Genomic DNA, 8,344 nt, shown 5'->3' on the forward strand with positions numbered 1-8,344 from the left:
TGACAACATAAAGTAAATTCATTTTTTGCATTTCGGGACTGGGCATCCCTAATACCTTTGCCTTACTCTCGTGCAATGACAAGTGAATAAACACTCATCTTGAGAATAACACATCTAGCATGGAAAATATTAGCCACCCCTCACCGCTCCGCGAGCGAAACAAACACACAAAAGAGAAGTTCATTTTTGAAAATTAGAGATGGCACATGCAAATTTACTTAGAACGACAAAAGAATACCGCATATAGGTAGATATACTGGACTCATGTGGCAAAACGGGGTTAAAGGTTTTTGGATGCACAAGTAGTGATCATACTTAGTGCAAAATGAAGGCTAGCAAAAGATTGGGAAGCGACCAACTAAGAAATGAATAATCTCATAAGCGAGCATTAAGCATAACTAACACCGAATAATGCACCATAAGTAAGATATAATTTCATTGCATAACTATTGACTTTCGTGCTTGCATAGGGAATCACAAACCTTAACACCAATATTCCTACTAAAGCATAATTACTGATCAAGATTTCTCACATATCACATCATCATATCTCAAAACTATTACTAAGAATCAAGTTTATTTTGTCCAATGATCTTCATGAAAGTTTTTATTATATCCTTCTTGGATATCTATCACTTTGGGACTAATTTTCATATGTTGCTTTTGACAAGCTCAAACAAATATAAGTGAAGATCATGAGCGTAATATTTCTTTCTCTCAAATTAATTTAAGTGAAGCAAGAGAGAATTTCTTGAAAATTTTACTAACTCTCAAATAAATCTAAGTGAAGCAAGAGAGCAATTCGTCAAAAATACTAAGCACACCGTGTTAAAAAAGATATAAGTGAAGCACTAGAGCAAGTCCATTGCTCATAAAAATTTAAGGGAAGCATAGAGAGCAACTCTAACAAGTCATGACATAATTTTGGCTCTCTCAAATAGGTGTGTCCAGCAAGGGATCAAGACTAAAAACACAAAATAAAAAAAGCAAAGACTCATATCATACAAGACACTCCAAGAAAAACACATAGTATGTGACGAATAAAAATATAGTTTCGAGTAAAATACCGATGGTCGTTAGAAGAAAGAGGGGATGCCACTCGGGAGCATCCCCAAGATTAGTTGGTTGCTCATTTTTGGATAATATCTTGGGATGCTGGGGCATCCCCAAGCTTAGGCTCTTCTACTCCTTATTCCTTCATCCATCGTAAGATAACCCAAAACTTGAAAACTTCAATCACACAAAACTTAACAAAACCTTCATGAGATCCGTTAGTACAAGAATAATAAATCACTACTATAAGTGTTGTGTCAAACCAATTCATATTTTGTTCTTGTATTATATCTACTGTATTAAAACTTTTCTATGGCAAAAACTTATCAAAGAAAACCATAGAGCCAACAAAATAATCACACAACACAAAGAAAACAGAGTCTATCAAAAAAAACAGTCTGTAGCAATCTGACTATTTTGAATACTTATGTAACCCCAAAAATTCTGAAAAATTAGGACGGCCTAAGAAATTTTTATATTGATCTACTACAAGTGGAATGGGTATTTTATTGATCTCTGGTAAAAAATTAAAATTAATTTCGTGAGCGTAAAAGTTTCTGTTTTTCAGCAAGATCAAACAACTATCACCCAAGAAGACCCTAAAGGCTTTACTTGGCACCAACACTAATTAAAACATAAAAAACACAAACATAACAGTAGCATAATTGTGCTAACACACAAAAACAAGAAGCAAAAAGAAAAAATAAATTTTATTCATTGGGTTGCCTCCCAACAAGCGCTATAGGTTTACGCCCTTAGCTAGGCATAAAGAAAGGATCTAAGTTTTGTCATCTTTGTGCAACTCTTCAATCAAACACTTAGAATCCTTCAAAGATTCATCATAAAGATTTTCAATAACAACACTTCCAGGAATAAATTCAAAGATTTCATTCTTGTAAAAAGGATCTCTTATCACTTCAACAAAATCCGGGTGAAAACTAATCATCTTAAGATCTTCTTTATTACTATTACTAGGGGTTGCACCCTTGTTCTTGGAAGCTATACCGATTTTAATAGGAGTTTTTTCGATAGTTTTAGCGGAAGCGAAAGCCGTGCTTAGATTACTAAAAATTTCTTCTAATTTATCAATCTGAGAAGGGCTTTCTTCTATTCTATCATGATTTATGGTACCCTTTTCCCTTAAACACTTAAGAATATCTCCCGCTTTTGACCCAATATTGGTAGAAAAATTATGAATCTTTTTATCTATGATTTCTATATGATCTTTGGTGAGCATTTTCTTTTCAATAGCATCTAGTATTTCCATAACATGCTCAAGAGTTAAAGTTGTCTCATTGATCATGAGGCGTGGTGAGCGCACTAGATTTCCCATAGCATTAAAGGCATCAAGAGAAGGACACAACAAGAAATTTCCATCGGTAATCGTATCAAGGACGAATCTATACCAAGTGGTGATGCCAACATAAAAACAACAAAGAAGAACAACAGTGGATTGCTTACAGGTAGATCTATTATGAGCATTGCAAATCCTATACCAAGCTTCTTTTAATTTTTCTCCTCCCCTTTGTTTAAAGTTGAGAACCTCATTCTCGGGAGTGCAAGCAATAGAGGAAGAACTATCCATAATGATAATAATGGCAAACAAGGTTGCACACAAAGACAGACCTCCAGCAAGAAAACGACGAACGAAAAAGAGGGGTGAATAAAATGGCAATTTTTTGTGAAGTGGGGGAGAGGAAAACGAGAGGCAAATGATAAATAATTTAAATTGCGAGGAGATGAGATTTGTGATTAGGAACCTGAGATGTGTTCCTCATCATTCTTCAAGTACACCAAAATATCATCAATGAACACCACTACAAACTTATCGAAAAACTCCATGACTACCTTCTTCATCATACTCATAAAATGGGCAGGGGCATTAGTCAATCCAAATGACATGACCGTGTACTCATATAGCCCATACCATGTGGTGAAAGCTGTCTTAGGTATATCTTGTTCTCGGATCTTCAGCTGGTGGTATTCTGATCGCGGATCGATCTTGGAGAATACTTTAGCTCCTTGTAGCTAGTCAAACAAATCATTGATCATTGGTAGTGGGTATTTGTTCTTGATTGTCACTTCATTCAATGCTTGATAATCAACAACCATTCACAAAGATCCATCCTTCTTCTCAACCAAGAGCACTAGGGCTCCCCACGGTGACGAACTTGGTCGAATGTAACCTTTCTCCAATAACTCACTAATTTGATTTTTAATCTCCTCCAGGTCATTTGCGGGCATCCGGTATGGCCTCTTCGATATTGGTCCGGTGCGGTGGCGGGGTGGTGAAAGGCGGCGGGGGCGGGCGCTATTTAAGGGGGTGGGGCGACTCCTTGGCTTAGGGAGGGGGCGGCTCGGGGTGGAGTCCAGCTCAGATTCCTCCTCGGCGTCCGCGCCAACCATGGCGGTGACGGGAGGAAGGCGGCGCGCGGAGTTGGGCCGGCTGGGTTTCGGCCCAGTCAGTCCGGGAAACATTTTCTTTTAAATAAAATTCCGCTGAACAAAAATCCTAATAAAATATAAAAAAATCTAAAAATTCCAAAAACAATTTTCACCGTCGAAATAAAATATTTAGAACAAAGTGAACATTTTTCTGGCCTTATAATGCAATTTTCAAAAATGCATATTTTCTAATTTCAAATAAAATCTCAAATAAAATATTTATTTGATTTTAAAATTGTTCCTCCAATATTCCTCTCTTTTTGAATAATTAATATTATCTTCTCTCTTTTATTTATTTTTTATGGGAAATAATTGGAGAGAAAAGTATTAAAATCAAAGTGATCCCTCTTTTCAAATTTGAGAAAAAGTCAAATATGAAAATAAATGAAATCCCCAACTCTTTCCTTGGGTCTTTCAGTTGCTTAAGATTTCTAGGATCACAACCAAAATGCAAATAAAATATGATATGCATATGATGACCTATGTACAACATCCAAATTGAAAATTGGGATGTTACAAACCTACCCCCTTAAGATGAATCTCGCCCTCGAGATTCGGGTTGGCTAGAAAATAGGTGTGGGTGGTCTTTCTGTAGGTCTATTTCTCGTTCCCAGGTGGCTTCATCCTCGGTATGGTGACTCCACTGAACTTTTCTAAACTTGATAACCTTGCTGCGGGTAACTCGGCTGGCAAACTCGAGAATCTTGACGTGTTTCTCCTCGTATGTCAGATCGCTCTCCAACTGAATTGCTTCTAGAGGCACTGTATCTCTTAGAGGAATATCGGCCGTATCTGCATGGCCCTTCTTCAACTGGGAAATGTGAAACACATCATGAACTCCTGAGAGTCCTTCGGGTAACTCCAACTTGTAGGCAACCTCTCCCATACGCTCCAAAACTCGATATGGTCCTACAAATCTCGGGGCTAAATTTCCCTTAACTCCAAATCGTTTAACTCCTCGCAGTGGTGACACACGAAGGTATGCCCGATCTCCAATTTCATAGACTACCTCCTTGTGTTTAGTATCGGCATAACTCTTCTTCCTGGACTGAGCTACCTTCAGTCTATCTCAGATCAACTTAACCTTCTCTTCGGACTCTTTGATCAGATCTGGTCCAAACAACTGACGGCCTCCAACTTCATCGCACATCAATGTGTCCTGCACTTCCTTCCATACAAAGCTTCAAAAGGTGCCATCTTCAAACTAGCCTGATAACTGTTGCTGTAGGAAAACTCTGCGTAAGGTAAATTATCATCCCATCTAGATCCATAATCTAGCGCACAAGCTCTCAACATGCCCTCTAGATTCTGATTGACTCTCTCTGTCTGTCCGTCGGTCTGCAGATGAAAGGTTGTACTGAACTCTAGCCTGGTACCCAAAGTCTGATGCAGCTGATTCCAAAACTTTGAGGTAAACGGTGTCCCTCTATCTGATACGATGGTCCTCGGAACTCCATGCAGACATACGATCATGTTCATATATATCTTGGCCAACCTCACGCTTGTATATGTGGTTTTCACTGGGATAAAGTGAGCTACCTTGGTCAAGCGATCAACTACTACCCAGATTGAATCATATCCTGATTAGGTCCTGGGTAATATGGTGATAAAATCCATACCAAGCTTGTCCTACTTCCATTCGGGTATCGGCATAGGGTGCAGTAATCCTGCTAGCTTCTGATGTTTTGCCTTCACTCTTTGACATACATCACATACGGCTAGATACTCGGCAATATCCTTCTTCATACCTGTCCACCGGAAACGCTCCTTCAAATCCAAGTACATCTTGGTGTTTCCAGGGTGAATCGAGTATGGCGAGTCATGAGCTTCCTGAAGTATTAACTTCCTGATCTCCGCATTATTGGGAACATATACACGATCCTCAAACCATAAAGTCTTGTGCTCATCCTCATGAAAACCTTTGGCTTTTCCTTTGCTCATCTTCTCCATTATCTCCGCAATTTCCTTATCATCCTTCCAAGCTTCTCAAATATTTCCCAATAATGTTGACTGAACCTCCATTGTTGCAACGAAACATCTTGGAACTATCTCCAAACTAAGCTCCTTCAGATTCTCGACTAACTCCTGCGGTAATCCTCCGCTTACGAGGGTAGTGGCATAACTTTTTCGGCTCAAAGCGTCTTCTACGACATTGGCCTTTCCTGGGTGATAGTGCAACTTCATGTCATAATCCTTTATAAGCTCCAACCATCTCCTTTGCCTGAGATTCAGTCCGGATGAGGTTTCCACATACGGCCCCGAACAATGTGTATAGGGTTCTTGGGTCACCAAACAGGAGACTCGGTACACCGGTCCACATGCCTACCGCATCACAGCCCACCCCTCGGGTCAGTGCTGCGCACGGCCTCCAGCATACTATAAACACCAGAAACTACTTGCAACTCCCGGACAAAGGATAGGGGCGGTGAATAAGTCGAGAGGGTCCATTGGTTTCGGGCCCAATGCATGGCAGTAGCTGTTCATGGATCTCAAACACAGAACTCAGTTCCTAAGGACGGTTTCAATGAGACAACCCACCATGTACACCCACATGGCCTCTCACCGCTACCTTTACCAAATTGCGTTCGCACACTTAGCTCACACACAGTAGTACATGTTCATCACCATTCCAATTCATCCCCAATGAATCAGACCTAACTCAACTCTAAGCAGTAGCAAGCATGACAAACAAGCATGAATGAGTAGGCACATCAGGGATCAAACAACTCCTACTCATACTAGTGGGTTTCATCTATTTACTGTGGAAATGACAGGTCATGCAGAGGAAAAGGGGTTCAACTACCGCAACAAGTAACAGATGAATCCTTGTTGTCCTAATGGAGTAAAAGAGAGCAGAAGCGAGAGAGTGGGATTGTATCGGAATGAACAAGGGGGTTTTGCTTGCCTGGCACTTTTGAAGATAGTATAGTTCTTCATCGGTGTCATCGATCTCATCGTCGGAACCACGTCTATCGAGAGGGGACAAATACGGACAACAGAGAAGGAAACACAATCAATGCAATGCACAATATGATGCATGACCATGACATGGCAAAATGAGTGTGTCGGGCTAATGCAACTACAACCATATGGGTTTGAGTCATTTTGAACCAAAGGTTCAACCCCAAACTCAAATTATGAACTTAAATAGTGCGTTATCATGTTTTGAACTAAACATCAAGGTTAAGTTGTTTAAACATGTGAGGGAGTCCTGGATTAGGGGGTGTTCGGGTAGGCGGACTATACCTTCAGCCGGACTCCAGGACTATGAAGATACAAGATTGAAGACTTCGTCCCGTGTCCAGATGGGGCTTTCCTTGGTGTGGAAGGCAAGCTTGGCGATGCGGATATTCAAGATCTCCTACCATTGTAACCGACTTTGTGTAACCCTAACCCTCTCCGGTGTCTATATAAACCGGAGGGTTTTAGTCCGTAGGACAACTTCATCATACAACTATCATACCATAGGCTAGCTTCTAGGGTTTAGCCTCCTTGATCTCGTGGTAGATCTACTCTTGTACTACCCATATCATCAATATTAATCAAGCAGGACGTAGGGTTTTACCTCCATCAAGAGGGCCCGAACCTGGGTAAAACATCGTGTTCCTTGTCTCCTGTTACCATCCGGCCTAGACGCACAGTTCGGGACCCCCTACCCAAGATCCACCGGTTTTGACACCGACATTGGTGCTTTCATTGAGAGTTCCTCTATGTCGTCGCCTTTAGGCCTGATGGCTCCTTCGATCATCAACAAAGATGCAGTCCAGGGTGAGACTTTTCTCCCCGGATAGATCTTCGTCTTCGGCGGCTTCGCACTGCGGGCCAATTCGCTTGGCCATCTTGAGCAGATCGAAAGCTACGCCCCTGGCCATCAGGTCAAGTTTGGAAGCCTAAACTACACGGCTAACATCCGCGGGGACTTGATCTTCGACGGATTCGAGCCACAGCCAAGCGCGCCGCACTGTCTCGATGGGCATGATATAGCTATGCCACCGAACAGCGCTTTGGAGGCCGCACACGCACCGGTTCCGACCATTGATTCGGAGCCTACTGCGCCGATCGAGGATCAGCGGTTGGACGCTGCCTCAGGGGCTGCAATCTTAGAGGCGATCGAGCCGAACCCCAGCCCTGCACCCCGCATGGCCCGTGACTCCGAGGAGCCGGATTCCTCTCCGAACTCCGAGCCCCCCGCGCCCCTACCGATCGAATCCGATTGGGCGCCGATAATGGAGTTCACTACCGCAGACATCTTTCAGCACTCTCCCTTCGGTGACATCCTGAATTCCCTAAAGTCTCTCTCTTTATCAGGAGAGCCCTGGCCGGACTACGGTCAGCAAGGATGGGATACGGACGATGAAGAAATTCAAAACCCACCCACCACCCACTTCGTAGCCACTGTCGACGACTTAACCGACATGCTTGACTTTGACTCCGAAGACATCGACGGCATGGACGATGATGCAGGAGACAAACAAGAACTAGCACATGTAGGGCGCTGGAAGGCCACCTCGTCATATGACATATATATGGTGGACACTCCAAAGGATGGAGATGGCGATGAAACAGCGGGGGACGATACCTCTAAGAAACAGCCCAAGCGCCGGCGTCAGCGGCGCCGCTCTAAATCCCGCCAAAGCAAAAATGGTGATTCCGGCACGAGAGATAATACTACTCCGGATAGCGCCGAAGAACACCCCCTCCAGCAAGATTCAGCACAGGAGGACAGAGACGCCAGCCCTCATGAGAGGGCGGCGGACCAAGAGGTTGAGGACGATAATTATAGGCCTCCCTCCAAAGACGAGGCAAGCCTCAACGATGACGAGTTCGTCGTGCCAGAGGATCCCGC

This window comes from Triticum urartu, chromosome 5A (assembly GCF_056163025.1).
Source record: "Triticum urartu cultivar PI428250 chromosome 5A, HENAU_Tu73, whole genome shotgun sequence".
Classification (NCBI taxonomy): domain Eukaryota; kingdom Viridiplantae; phylum Streptophyta; class Magnoliopsida; order Poales; family Poaceae; genus Triticum; species Triticum urartu.